The following is a 16,020-nucleotide window of genomic DNA, read 5'->3' as shown; positions in this document are numbered from 1 at the left end:
AGTACTGTACCTTGAAAAAACAGTAGTGCAGTATAACAGCTGGTATATAGGGGCTGGCATTGAGTGAAGAGGCAAGAAGGGTTACTGACCAGAGGAGGGAGAGGAGGTGGGAGATGGTAGAGCTGAAGGATCATCAGCAATGCGAGATGGAGGGCAAGCTGCAATTTCACTCAAGCCTGACATTGATGCAATGCATGTTTGCATCTTGGGAATTTTGCAACTTGAAGGTTCGTATGTAGGGGACTTACTGTACACTCCTATTTGACAGGGTAGACTAGAGTTTGGGGTCATGGGAAAGACAATGAACACTACTCACCCAGGCAAATACACAAGTGGAACATATGAAAGCAGAATATTACTCTGGAGAAGTTATCTGTACTTAAGTATGTTTCAAGTTCACATTCTAATAGAAGTGACAATATTGAAAGGAAATGACATTGGGTTGAAAGTCAGAATTTGATCAGGAATTAGGCCTGCTATTAAATGGGGCCCAAGTAAAGAGTACACACAGAGGCCCAGATATCATGTGTCTCAAGTGTTGGAAATTCTAAGACAAGCTAACCGCTAAATGAACCATATAGCTTCTGACATGTCACATATAATTTCATACTGTCCTGGAAGATCAGGCTCTAATCGAGAAATGTGGGATTTAGCAAATTTCAAGAGAATGATCCAACAAGAAGAGAGTTGGTGCATAGATTATGGTTCTTTTTTTTCCACACCTGGTTCCATCTTACCTCAGAGTGGGCCTGATGCTCACGCATCTGGAGACCCCAGTCCACAACTGTGCCACAGCCCTGCAAACTGAAATATCTTGGACATTAATCGGGACTCAAGATGTACTTTTCAGTGACACAGTTCAGTCTAGAGAGAAGGGAGCTTGGGAAAAGGCCATTGTAGGTCTTGGAAGACATTACAGTGTCATTTGGCCAAAAAACTAGATGAATCCAAGAATTCTGAGAATGATCAAGAAGGATGCCGAATTGCTCCCTCCCATGAGCCACAGTCTCCTCTTTCCCTGTGTAATTGAGTGCTCATGGTAGGGCCATGATGGAAACTTCTAAAGCATAAATCTTATATGCTAATTTTACAGTCTGGGCACCTTCACGCTGACTAAAGAAAGCCATCAAAGACTTTTAAACAGTAGATTTTTATATGCAGTTTTGATTTTTACATAGCTATAAATTTGGGGAAGAAATAGATAGAAATACTTTTCCTCTCAAGAAGAAGTAATATTCTATAACATCAAATCTCTCCAAAAGATCTCATTTGTTAAAGTGCTTCATAGATATAACCAGAATTGGCAAGCTACTAAAAATGTGGCTATGACCATTTTTCATGTGTAATGCTTTGCTTATTTCGAGTACCCAGAACAATGATTCCAAGCTGCTGATTTAAGACACCCTCACAGTAAGAGTAATAGATGTACTTCAAAAGAGATTTGCACATTTCTATGGCAAGTTCATACTGCTGCTTCTGACATTCTCTGTTTCCTTTGACATGGAGAGGCAGGAGGAAGGAGAAAGGCAAAGAACTTAATGGCTGTAGATCTGAAGGTGGAATCTAGCCAACCTGGTTTAAAATAACATCACCCATTGTCCTTCATCCATTCTTTAAAGACTTATGTTGAGACTATGTGCCACTCCCCAAGCAATTCATCTCTGAAAAATTACTACCTTCATAATGAATAATGTTCTAAATAAATATAAAAATAATGGTGAATGAAAGAATAACTATTTTCTTAAAATTTTTATTCATTTATTTCTGGCTATGCTGGATTTTTATTGCTGCTGCTGCTAAGTTGCTTCAGTCATGTCCGACTCTGTGCAACCCCATAGACGGCAGCCCACCAGGCCCCCGTCCCTGGGATTCTCCAGGCAAGAACACTGGAGTGGGTAGGCTTCTCACGCAGTGGCTTCTTTTGTTGCAGAGCACAGGTTCTAGGGTCCAGGTTTAAGTAGTTGTGGTGCCTGGGCTTATTTGCTGAGTGGTATGTAGGATCTTCCCCAACCAGGGACTGAACCTGTGGCCCCTGCCTTGGCAGGTGGATTCTTAACCATTGGGCCACCCGGGAAGTCTTGAAAGAATAATTCCGATGTTGAAAATATGTCTGTTATGTCTGTCCCTAAAGATTGAAAAAAAAATTCTCATTTTAAAGAACATACATTACAGGCTAATATTTTCAAGCTTTCTTTAACATTGATCTTGAAAGCAAGAAATGATTTGATCCTGAATCTCTAAAATTGAGGTTTTTTGTTTGCTTGTTTGTTTTTAAAGCAGTCTCTGCTGATATCATAGGTTCTCCTGTCACTGAAGAAGTTGCCGCAGTCATGTCTGATTCTGTGCAACCCTATGGACTATGAACCTGCCAGGCTCCTCTGTCCATGGAATTCTCCAGATAAGAATAGTGGAGTGGGTTGCCACGCCCTCCTGCAGGGTATCTTCCCAACCCAGGGATCCAACCTCATCTCTCATGTCTCCTGCTTTGGTAGGCAGGTTCTTTACCACAAGCGTCACCTGGGAAGCCCTCTGTCAGTCCTAGCATCCCTTAAAATGTGGATTCTGAGTTAGTTGGGTCTATTAATACAAGGTCATCTTGGAAAGAGTTATAAGAATGACTGGACCCAAATACTGGCTTTCTCATCTATGTAGCTTGGACTCTAAGAAAACTTGAACTTTTTAATATGATAGAGTTTGAACTTCCCATCCACTTGGGAGCTCTAAGTTTTTTTTTTTTTTTAATTTTTAAATTTTATTTTATTTTTAAACTTTACATAATTGTATTAGTTTTGCCAAATATCAAAATGAATCCGCCACAGGTATACATGTGTTCCCCATCCTGAACCCTCCTCCCTCCCCATACCATCCCTCTGGGTCGTCCCAGTGCACCAGCCCCAAGCATCCAGTATCGTGCATCGAACCTGGACTGGCATCTCGTTTCATACATGATATTTTACATGTTTCAATGCCATTCTCCTAAATCTTCCCACCCTCTCCCTCTCCCACAGAGTCCATAAGACTGTTCTATACATCAGTGTCTCTTTTGCTGTCTCGTACACAGGGTTATTGTTACCATCTTTCTAAATTCCATATATATGCGTTAGTATACTGTATTGAGTTCTTTGGAATGTATGTGAACAGAGGACTTGCCTAACCCGGGAATCCTAAGTGGCTAGTTGAAAAGTAGACTTCTTTGATCTATTTCCTCCAGAATAGTAATGGTCAACTCTTCAGGCTATCATGGAGCCACAGAAAAGTTGATGAAAGTCATGAACTCCAGTTTCAGAAAAGCTCATGCATCTTCATATGCTCAAACTTTTGCAAGTCATTTCAGGGAGGTCTTGTCTTGCTCAGAATTTCTTCATGGTACCTCTTAATTCCATCAATCATGGGATCCATAGTTCCCTAATACCAGACAATTTGCAGACATTAGTTATTTAGGAAGTATATTTAGATAAGATAAATCTTAACTGTTCTTGGAGAAGTGAACTGGGGAGAAGAGACTGGTTAGAATTATAAAATAAAATTTGTTTCTTATTTTCCATTAAAAATGGAGTCTTTGGAGTAAAGAAGTCCTTAGTCATTTTAGAATTTCAATTTAATTGAGAGTCATTCGTCCATGAAGTGCCCTTCCTTTAAGCATTGTTATGGAAAGCAGTAGTCTAAGTATTAAGTACACAATCCTTTATAAGCACATTGACAAAGTTTGCTCTTCAACCTCTTTGCATCTTAAATTACCTACAAAACAAATAGTAATGATGTCTAGCTTGTAAGGTTATTTTGAATATTATGTGAATTCACTTTGTATGTGAAACATTTAGCAAGGGATCTGACATAGTAAACAATAAATATTAACTATTATTCTTATGAGAAGAAAGTGTATATGCAACAGTTTTCATTCTTTTTTCAAACAGATGTGTATTTAAGAGAAAGTGCCTATCAGAAAAGTCAATATGTAATATCAAGTACTGACATTGACATTTGGACTCAAAAGTGAGTTGTTAATGGGATATTTTAGTAATATGTACAGACCTCTTTTCTTTGAGTCTAGTCAAGTCACAGTGGGTGCAGTGAGGTAGAAAATCAAAATAATAACCAGTGTTTAATGCACAGAAGTGTATTAAATGGGCCTGAAACACACTCCTATCTTGGAAGTTTTATATTTCAAGGAAATGTTTTAGGATTTTAATAAGACAAACACAACATGATTTCCTTTTGAGATGGAACACATTTTATACTCTGGATTTCACATATTTAAATGTAATGAATGAAGAAAGGAAATGAATCTTGCTAATGAAGTCCTGGATGATGTGATGAACTTTGAATACTAGAATTTTGGAGTGTTTGGAGAACAAAGTTTGTATTGGCATTAACTCTACTATTTATTTTCCAAAAATCTTCTTACATTCCCTTGTTTTCTATTGTAAAATTACATTTTAAAATATACAATATACATTTGAAATCAATACACATTTGAAATGCTATTATTCCTGTTTCAATACAATTGCACTGAATATGCAAATCCATGTCATCCAGTCCGCTGTTTATGAACAGCTTGAAAAGAGAGATAACGGGGTTAATGCAGCACCAGGATCTTATTTTGCAAGCCAGTTAGGCTTCCAGGAGACAAGACTTATTATTCTTTTCAATTTCATTATTATTTCAGTCACACAAGGGAAGTGCAGAGTTTCTCTCTTTTGCAAGATGCTCCAGTAAATTGAGGCAAAATTCCCACCCAAAAGAAAAGACTGATAAAATTTTAGGGCTAAATATCCTGATGTTTTGGTTACAAGAATGCTTACCTTTGTATTTCTTTCTTCTGCTTATATAGATCACAGAGTCTTTCCAATTGACTACTGAAGAGAGGAAGTCATTCTCTTTGTGTTTTTAGTTGTCCTAAAGATGATATTTTAGCAAAATCTCTTTCATGTATTATTGTAGAATATAAGATTATTTTTTCACAAATACAACATCCACATAGCCATTTTTCTTAATGGCTTCTGTGTGGATCCTTGGAATGGTACTTTGGATTTCTTCTTTTACATATTCACATTATTTTTCATAATTCTAATGATTTTTCACTCGCCTAATGTTTACATAAATTCTATTTGTGGTTCAAGGCATTAAAGACTCATCTTCCTTACAAAGCCTTCTCTGACCACCCAAGGTAAATTTATCATCCCTTCCTCTCTACGGCATTGATTGTTTGTGACATTTATCTAACATTTATGAATGGCTGTCTGGACAAGACCACATCTGGCTATTATATACGCAAGTGTACAAGGTGGATAAGAATATCAGCTCCTCTGTGACAAAAATTATCTTACACTTTTTGTACTGGCCTTAGTCCCATCATCTATGCTTCAGAACCTAGAAATACAGATAATGAAACTAGCTGTAGAGTCCCTTTCTTGGTGGAGCCCCTTGCCAGTCTCCACATGTTCGCTTCCAGGTATAGGAAGGATCACATACCTTCAGTTATAGGTTAGAATGTTAGAATCATGGAGCGCTGCTCCAGCCAGGGTCACAATTTATCCTGTTGCTGATTCTCTGGCTGTGGGTAAAACTTATGAGGGACCCTTCAAAACCCTTCTGCCCACTATTTATAGTAGTTAATACATGAAAGCAACCTAAATGTCCATAAACAGATTAATGGATAAAGATGATGGGAGATATACATATATACATACACATACATGCAGTGGAATATTACTCAGCCATAAAAAGAATAAAATAATGCCATTGATAGCAACATGAATGGACCTTTATATTATTACACTAAATGAAGTGATGGAGAGAAAGACAGATATATGATCCCACTTGTGTCTGGAATCTAAAAAAAAATAATAATGATACAAATGAAGTTATTTACAAAACAGAAACAGACTCACAGACATGGAAAACAAACCTATGGCTACCAAAGAGGAAAAGGGTGAGGGATAATTAGAAATTTGGAATTAGCAGAAACAAACTGCTACATATAAAATAGATAAACAGGGTCCTGCTGTATAGCATATGAACTATATTCAGTATCGTGTAATAGCTTGTAATAAACTATATGGAAAAAAACTCTGAGAAAAGAATATATATATGTGTGGTGGTGGCGGTTTAATCACTAAGTGGTGTCCAACTCTGGTGACCCCATGGACTGTAGCCTGCCAGGCCCCTCTGTCCATGGGATTCTCCAGGCAAGAATACTGGAGTCGGTTGCCATTTCCTTCTCCAGAGGCTCTTCATGACCCAGGAATGAAACCTGTGTCTCCCGTATTGCAGGCAGATTCTTTACCAACTGAACTATGACGGAAGCCCCAACATGAAAATATATTATATATATATAATAAAACCTCTGCCTCCCTTTAATCTTCAGTGACCATCTGCTATTGGTAGATCTCATCAGACTTTCAAACCCTACATTGAATCTAAACAGCAGGCTCAATAAACGTAATTCTGAACTCCTTTGATGAGAACCATAAAGACACTATGAGCATTTTCTCTGCTCTCATCATATTCCAGGATTTATGGAGTGAGGAGAGGGGGCAGACAGGACCTGGCTGAACTGACAGAGGGCCAGGTTAGATATGAAATTGGAATTTCTCTAGGGCTTGTCCCTGGGCAAGAAGCAACTTCTGAATAAGAAACTTACTGCAGAGAAATTTACATAGGCAAGTTACCAATAAAGAGTTGGAGATTAAGACACTGTTCTAAAAGATTACAATAAAAATAAATTTCAATCAAATATGTTTGTGGAAAAACGGAGTTATTTTTGTTTTCTCTATAATAAAAAACTATGAAATTGCTGTTCTGTTTTGAGACAATTGAGGTGTACACAATTGTACACTTGTCTATTGGTAACTTGCCATTGGTTACTTGCTATTGGTAACTGGCTGATGTAAATTTCTTTGCAGTAAGTTTCTTATTCAGAAGTTGCTTCTTGTCCAGGGACAAGCCCTAGGGAAATTCCAACTTCACATCTAACCTGGCCCCCTCTTCAGTCTAGCCAGGTCCTCTCTGCCTCCTCTGCTCATTCCATAAATCCTAGAATATGGTAAAAGCAGAGAAAATGCTCACAGTGTCTTTATGGTTCTCATGAAAGGAGCCAAAAAGTGTCAGAAAAAATATATTACAGAGATGTGTTACATAGCATATTAATAATCAAAGGGTTTACATTACTTTCAGCTTCTGTGATATTTATGTCATTTGTCAACTTTAAAAAGCAATGTATGCCATTTTTTCTTTTAAATTCTGTATAAGTCCTAAAGCATTCACTCTTGGACCTACTTTTTATTATTATTATATTTTCCTAAGGCGTCTTCTCAGTTCATAAGAGCTTCAGATGCTGCAAAACCTTTTTTCTATCCCAGGTAGCATTACATATCCAACTGTTTCTATTACCTTCACATGGATGCTCCTGTGACCCTTGACACTCGTTTTGAACCCACTAGCTCTCCTGAGTTCCAAAACATTTTTCCCCCTACCTGTATTTTTTCTTTCTCCAAATGGGAACATTTCTACCCACTTGAGCCTTAAAATTCAGGTCAGAAATAATTTCTGACCATGCCTCTGTAAGCTGAATTACTTCCCCTGCGCTGAGCTTCCATAGACTCTGGTGCCTTATTTTATCAGAGAACTCATCTTACTGAATTTTCATGTGCCATTTATTTGTCCACTTTCCTGAATAGCTTCTTACATCCTTGAGCAGAGAAACTCCTGAGTTGTTCTCCTTGTAGTCTCATTTATCACAGGACTTGACTTTATGTATAATACATAAAATATGCATATTTTGCTTTCTAACTCAGCCACACAATTTCACTCTCTATTTCCTTGATTCATTTATCCAATAGGCAAACACTGAGTATGTTCTGGGGATGGGTGTACAATGAGGTTTATGATGCAGAACCTTGTATGAAGTTGCCCTGAAACTTTATTAAATACTGTCTCTACCTTGGACACAAGACCTTTATAACGTACATACTATACTATTATACCCTCCAGCAGATTAGGAAGCCAAGGAATTCAGAAATTAATGTTGTAGCCAGTAAGTGGCAAAGCAGGGTTTAAATTTAAGCAGGCCGGCACCACTCATAGCTACCCTCTGTGGCTTCAGACGCCACAAACCCTCCATCTCTAGCAACTGTCAGGTATCTGATACAGAACTGCATTAGATATAATACTAGCCTGCAATAGCTCCCTGTAAATAAGGAAAGTTGACACAAGCAAAAGTGACTAAAAGTAAAAGAAGAATATTTGAACAACTAAAAGCTTTTATTAAATGAAGACACATAAAGAATTCCTATCATTATTTTACCCCTGTCTTGTTTTCTAAATCATATTACAAAGCACTTAAATTATAACAACCACAGAGTAATTATGTTAATTTTTCAAAAAGAGGAAAAAGTACACTATTCCACTAAAAACAAGTTATATTTTACTCCATTTTATTTCTTCTAGGTCTTCTCATTAGATTTATTTCTTAATTTATTTTTTATTATCTATCTTAAATTTCTAGCAAGGAATGTATTATATTTAGGTATTCATTTAATTTTGGACTTTCAGGTATCTTAAATTTCTGCTACCAGAGCTAATCTTTCAGTGGATTATCAACATATAGTTTTCTCATTTTGTATGTAAATGTATGTCATTTTTGTCCCATAAGATTAATGTTATCATGAACATTTCTCTGATATTAGTAATAAAATTTTAAAACTCAAAGACTTTATTTAAATAAGTGACTTCGGTACCTGATCAAAATCAAACTATGATTGTATTTTAAAGATGTGTAAGTCAAAATCATAATAGCAAATTATAATATTTGCTTGAATTTTCCAATAAGATAATTTGCCAGAAGATATTTTCTTTTTTCTAGTCTTTCACAGACTCTTGAATATATTGGTAACCATGCTCTCTCTTTCTGGCTTTTTTTTTTAGTTTTAGTTACAGTTGTCAGATTGCATTATCTCTTTTTTAGCAATTTTGTCGAATTCTTATTAAGACCATTGACACTATCACAGTAGCCTATTAATGAGTGCTTTCTTTTTTAAAATATCTTTGAACTCAAAAGAGGATGATTTGCTTCTTATAAAGCTGTTCAGACATGTGAAACCTTTGGCTCAGAATTTTAAAACTTAACTTGCTTTTTTCCACCCAAATCTTATAACAACTGATTCCATCAGTGTTTTACTCTGCATTTCCAAATTTTTCTATTCACTAAATGTCCTGCCTACAGAATCATACATCTTGATTTTTAGACTTCCATTTCCTTTTAGTTTTGTGGTACTTTTTCTCTGATGCTAAAATTATTAAGAACTTATAAGTTATTTTCACCACAGTTACCTTGATGGGTTACTTGAGGAGGAAGCAGAAGAGCCACGATATTGTTAGAGATTAGCTTGCCTTCGTATCACTTTTCCTACATTACTGGCCAACAGCACTCTACACTTAAAAATATTTTAGGATTTGACTCTGGTCCTTGTTTTACACAATGTGATTACTTTAAGACATACTTTCTTCTTTTTTCCTGGGAAAAGAAGAAAGAAACAGCAGCTTCTCATAAATATATTAATACTATACATTAAAGATTAATTAATTTTTTTTTAAAGATTAATTTATGACAGAAATTGTACCTTGAAAAAATTCCCTGTCTTTTGATTCTATCTTAGGCATGTTTATGTGAATATTCAGAGAAGGCGATGGAACCCCACTCCAGTACACGTGCCTGGAAAATCCCATGGACGGAGGAGCCTGGTAGGCTGCAGTCTTTGGAGTCGCGAAGAGTTGGACACGACTGAGCGACTTCACTTTCACTTTTCACTTTCATGCATTGGAGAAGGAAATGGCAACCCACTCCAGTGCTCTTGCCTGGAGAATCCCAGGGACGGGGGCGCCTAGTGGTCTGCCATCTATGGGGTCGCACAGAGTCAGACATGACTGAAGCGACTTAGCAGCAGCAGCATGTCAATATTACTTCATTGATTGATCTGTGCTTTTAATTAGTCTCATTGCATTGAATCTCTAAGTAAATAATATATACCTTGCTGATTCATTCTCTCTCTCTCTCCATTAGAATAGATACATGATATATATCTTATATTATTCTCTAGTTCTAACATCTGGCTCCCAATTTCCTTTGGGTTAAAATTAAAATAATTCAGATACTGTAAGTGTCTTAGCAGAGAGCAAGTCATAGAAACCTGGGTTTGAATCCCAGTTTTATGACTTAGTACTATTTTGTGACCATGGAAACGTTTTAACATTATAAAAGAAGTTTCATCAGCAACAAAATTGCCTGTCTCTAAGGAAGTATTAGTAAAGTTAACTGAGATAATGCATGCATAATATTTGATTCGTGTGCACGCTAAGTTGCTTCTGCTGCTGCTGCTGCTAAGTCGCTTCAGTCGTGTCCAACTCTGTGCGACCCCATAGACGGCAGCCCACCAGGCTCCCCCTTCCCTGGGATTCTCCAGGCAAGAATACTGGAGTGGGTTGCCATTTCTTTCTCCAATGCATGAAAGTGAAAAGTGAAAGTGAAGTCGCTTAGTTGTTCCCGACTTTTAGCGACCCCATGGACTGGAGCCTACCAGGCTCCTCCATCCATGGGATTTTCCAGGCAAGAATACTGGAGTGGGGTGCCATTGCCTTCTCCGAAGTTGCTTCAGTCGTGTCCAGTTCTGTGATTCTATGGCTTGTAGCCTGCCAGGTTCCTCTGCCCATGGGATTCTCCAGGCAAGAGTACTGGAATGGGTTGCCATGCCCTCCTCCAGGAGGTCTTCCTGACCCAGGGATCAAACCCGCATCTCTTATGTCTCCTGCATTGGAAGGTGGGTTCTTTACCACTAGCACCATCTGGGAAGCTCATATCTGGTATGAAAGTGAAAGTGAAGTCGCTCAGTCGTGTCCTACTCTTTGCGACCCCATTGACTGTAGCCTACCAGGCTCCTCTGTCCATGGGATTTTCCAGGCAATAGTACTGGAGTGGATTGCCATTTCCTTCTCCAGGGGATCTTCCCGACCCAGGGATCGAACCCAGGTATCCCACATTGTAGACTGACGCTTTACCGTCTGAGCCACCAGGGAAGTCCATATCTGGTATTCAGTAGGGCAAAAATATTTCTTCATTTCTGTCATTTTGGTTTCTAGCCTTCCACTATCTTTCTGATTTTTTTCTCTAATAATTAGGAAGTATTTCTCCAACAACCACCACATGCTAGATACTGTTTTAATTTCTATGAAGGATATAAGAAAAAAGTAACAATCTCCCTGCCCTCCAAACAATGTAGGTATAAAAACAACCAAGACAGGGTAACTGAATCTCAGGGAACAAAGGCAGGGGTTATAAGGTTGAGGCTTGTAGAGAGGTTAGGGCTAGATGGAAAGGGGATTTCAAATTCTTTTTCAAGAGAAATGGAAGGCTATTAATGAGATTCCAACAAAAGATCAAATGGATTTTGAAAGAACATAACCTTGCTGTGAAAATGAATTAGAGGGAGCAGAGACTAAGCAGGAAGGGATCCCAAGAAAAATTGATAGAGATAATTGATTAGAATAAGATTGGTGAGAGCCAGCCTGGACAGAAGTGGATGCATTAGAGAAATATTTTGCAGGAAGACTCAACAAGACTTGGTCTCAGGACTCATAAAAGAGAGGACAATGCCAAAGAGGACTTCAAGGTTATTAGACAGTGGAATTTTATAATTTCATATTATATCCTTTTCTTTGTGTGAATGAATACCCTTTCCTCAGATGCACTGGAAATTCCTTATGAAGCCAGGTATAGCAGAGACTTATACATCTTTCAAATGCTTCTCTTATAACAGATATCAGTAAATGCTTGACGAATGAGTAATTGTTTAGGAAAAAAAGAAAGAAACTTGTTCAGTTTTGTGTGGTTGTCCAGGGACCAGATGGCCTTTGTGTAACTATCTAATTATTTCAATCTCATTAAAAAATACCAAGTTGTGATTACTCACAGCCATGGTGATAAGCAGGACTTTAACAAACTTCCAAAGAATCTCACATCTTCATCATACTCAATTTAACTCCTTCTTCTCGAATTGTTAACAAACTGAAAATAAGTAGGATCTACTTTATTTTCTTCTTATTAGTGACATTAGTGAAAAAAAATGTGCTGCGGTTAAGAGAAGCAAGAAAAGATAATGCCAATGTACCTACTAAAAGGGCAGTCACCTGGAAATTACTGAATTCTAGAAATATATGATAAATATATATGTTGAAAATAAATGTTAGTTTTAAAACTGAGATATTTTGTTAATTTGCTTTAAAAAAAAAACAAAAGGATATTTCTGAGTATGTGTATGTCTTTTGTCTTTAAATTAGTGGTATCTTGACCTTGAAGGTTGTTAAATCTAAAAGAGAGAGAGAGAGAGAGAAAGAAATGTTTATAGGATAATAGTGAGCATGAGGAATCAACAGACTGGAAATATAATAAATACTTGAATCAAAATCACAAAATGTCATTTTGAAAAAAAATAGGGTTGAGTGAGTAGCCAAAATTGTTCCTAGTTTCTTTGAGGTGGAAGACTAGATTAAGTGAAATAGTGGAGAGGGTATGAGTTATAGTCAAGTAATCACATACAGAGATACTTGATTTTACCTTTGGAAAGACAAGCAATCTACTGGAATGACTTCTTGACTCCTTGCCTCCCAGTCATTCATCAAGTTGCTGTTAAGTAACTCTAGTGTACTGGCTACTGATGGTACAAAAATAAACAAAATATAATCCCTCTCCTGAAGTTGTATATGTTCATAAGGGTGACAGACATATAAACAGATCATCATAATATAGCAAAATAATGTTGACTTCTATGCAAGATTTACCTAAGTCCAGCCCTCTCCTGGTTCACAGCAGATCACCATCCTGTCTGGGCACTTATTACTGGAAAGTCTGGCCATGACTTCCCAGTCCTTCACAGAACTGTACTCCAAATATACCCCATGGACTATAGTCCATGGAATTCTACAGGTGAGAACACTGGAGTGGGTAGCCTTTCCCTTCTGTAGGGCATCTTTCCAACACAAGGCTCGAACCTAGGTCTCCTGCATTGCAGGCGGATTCTTTACTAGCTGAGTCACAAGGAAAACCCAAGAATAATGGAGAGGGTAGCCTATCTATCCCTTCTCCAGCAGATCTTCCTGACCTAGGAATCAAACTGGGGTCTCCTGCATTGCAGGAGGATTCTTTACCAACTGAGCTACCAGGGAAGCCCAAGTGCTCCAAATACTTGCTACCAATTATTGGATTTGGCATGTGAGTTGGAGTCTATTTACCATTGGTGACAGGTTTTTATCACATGTGTTGTCAAAAAAAAAAAAAAAAAGTGCTAGGGAAGCAGCAACCTTCTTTCTAAAATTATTGAGGTAAGCAATTCTGTAACAAAATATTTTGACTCAAGTTTGCTCATAGCTCAGTTGGTAAAGAATCTGCCTGCAATGCAGGAGACCCCAGTTCAATTACTGGTGGGGAAGATCCACTGGAGAAAGGATAGGCTACCCACTCCAGTATTCTTGGGCCTCTCTGGTGGCTTACCTGGTAAAGAATCTGCCTGCAATGCGGAGACCTGGGTTCAATCCCTGGGTTGGGAAAATCCCCTGGAGAAGGGAATGCCTACTCGCTCCAGTATTCTGGCCTGGAGAATTCCATGGACTGTATAGTCCATGGGGTCACAAAGAGTCGGACGCAACTGAGTGACTTTCACTTTGCTGTTTTCCATGTTGTTTGCTAGCTGAGCAAATAATAGATGGAACCCTTAGATAGATACAATAGCATAAATACACCCTCCACACACACCTGTGAGACTAAATCTTTGTAAACCAAAGTAAGTCCATTTGTAAACAATTTATACGAAACCAGTTGAGACACAGATAACTGAATAATCAAGTACTTATTTGATTTGCTGAGTTATCTGTTATGTTATGGCTAAAATGTGTCCCTCTCAGAAATGACACTGCTTTTGGCAAATATTTTGCATTCCATTTAGCATTTATGAGCTCTTGATGTGTTTCTAAATTTTCCTCAGAGCATTCTTAACTGAAGCAATGTAGAAAAATGATTTTCACAAATACAGTGAAGCGAGCTAGATGCAGTACTGAGCCAGGAACGAGAGTAGCTACCGTCTTCATGTTACCTTATGCTGTGCGGTCCAGAAGGAGAGGTGGTGTGTGGTAATTCAGGCAGGACCCAGGCCATCTGTCAGGCTTGCAGACACCCCCAGAGCAGCAAGGCTCCAGCTTGTCAATAGGTTTTCCTCTTCAGTTCAATTCAGTTCAGTCACTCAGTCATGTCCAACTCTTTGCGACTCCATGGACTGTAGCACGCCAGGCCTCCCTGTCCATCACTAACTCCCAGAGTTTCTCTTCACTCATACGTATTTTATCATTGAAAATAAAATCCTGGAGTCGAAGGAATCATTTGAGGTATTCTGTTTTTTTATGGGCTGAGTACACAAGAACTTTGGACTTTCTGGAATGTGAGAAAGAATTTGAAGAGCCATTAATCTAAAAGGTCAGGGAGTTGAAGAAATGGTGCCTGGGACCTATTATATACTCAATAAATTTTTATTGAGTGTACAAATAAAATTGTAATTACAGTCTGATCTCAAATAAAGAGTTTATTTTGGCTGAGGGCTAGAATCCAAATTGCCTTATTGGTCAGTAGGAAGTCAGATGGGAGCAAAGAAACTGATTTTCTGTACTAATTTTAGCAATACAGCATTTGTAAATAAAAATAATCTATCTACACCAGTTGTCCTGAAATACCAATTACAGACCAAATAGACCAAAGTCACACAGGCGAATTTTCAGCAATCCATATTCATGGTTTGGGCTTCTGAGGTGGCTCAATGATAAAGAATCCGCATGCCAATACTGGAAACATGAATTTGATCCCTGGGTCAGGAAGATCCCCTGGATCCCCTGGAGAAGGAAATGGCTACCAACGCCAGTTTTCTTGACTGGGAAATCCCATGGACAGAGGAGCCTGGTGGGCTACAATCCAAGGGGTCACAAAAAAAGTTAGACACTACTTCAGATCAGATCAGATCAGTCACTCAGTCGTGTCCGACTCTTTTCGACCCCATGAATCAACAGCACCCCAGGCCTCCCTGTCCATCACCAACTCCTGGAGTTCACTCAGACTCACGTCCATCAAGTCAGTGATGCGATCCAGACATCTCATGCTCTGTCGTCCCCTTCTCCTCCTGCCCCCAATCCCTCCCAGCATCAGAGTCCTTTCCAATGAGTCAACTCTTTGCATGAGGTGGCCAAAGTACTGGAGTTTCAGCTTTAGCATCATTCCTTCCCAAGAAATCCCAGGGCTGATCTCTTTAGAATGGACTGGTTGGATCTCCTTGCAGTCCAAGGGACTCTCAAGAGTCTTCTCCAACACCACAGTTCAAAAGCATCAATTCTTTGGAGCTCAGCCTTCTTCACAGTCCAACTCTCACATCCATACATGACCACTGGAAAAACCATAGCCTTGACTAGACAAAACTTGGTTGGCAAAGTAATGTCTCTGCTTTTGAATATGCTATCTAGGTTGGTCATAACTTTCCTTCCAAGGAGTAAGTGTCTTTTAATTTCATGGCTGCAATCACCATCTGCAGTGATTTTGGAGCCCCAAAATATAAAGTCTGACACTGTTTCCACTGTTTTCCCATCTATTTCCCATGAAGTGATGGGACTGGATGCCATGATGTTTGTTTTCTGAATGTTGAGTTTTAAGCCAACTTTTTTACTCTCCTCTTTCACTTTCATCAGGAGGCTTTTTAGTTCGTCTTCACTTTCTGCCATAAGGGTGGTATCATCTGCATATCTGAGGTTATTGATATTTCTCCCGGCAATCTTGATTCCAGCGTGTGTTTCTTCCAGTCCAGCGTTTCTCATGATGTACTCTGCATATAAGTTAAATAAACAGGGTGACAATATACAGCCTTGACGTACTCCTTTTCCTATTTGGAACCAGTCTGTTGTTCCATGTCCAGTTCTAACTGTTGCTTCCTGACCTGCATA

At 38.4% G+C, this 16,020-nt stretch overlaps 1 long non-coding RNA gene across 1 annotated transcript; it reads right to left on the bottom strand.

Moving 5' to 3' along the window:
- Positions 1-3,011: 3,011 nt before the first annotated feature.
- LOC138986241 (uncharacterized) lies at positions 3,012-14,426 on the bottom strand. Its single transcript, XR_011463100.1, has 3 exons — positions 14,139-14,426; positions 9,331-9,514; positions 3,012-3,405 (listed from the first exon to the last, which is right to left on the bottom strand). It is a non-coding gene; the product is annotated as an uncharacterized lncRNA (long non-coding RNA).
- Positions 14,427-16,020: the final 1,594 nt, after the last annotated feature.

Source organism: Bos mutus, chromosome 29 (assembly GCF_027580195.1).
Source record: "Bos mutus isolate GX-2022 chromosome 29, NWIPB_WYAK_1.1, whole genome shotgun sequence".
Taxonomy (NCBI): Eukaryota; Metazoa; Chordata; class Mammalia; order Artiodactyla; family Bovidae; genus Bos; species Bos mutus.
Note: the sequence above shows the minus strand (reverse complement) of the source record. Positions and strands in the feature narration are given on the sequence as shown.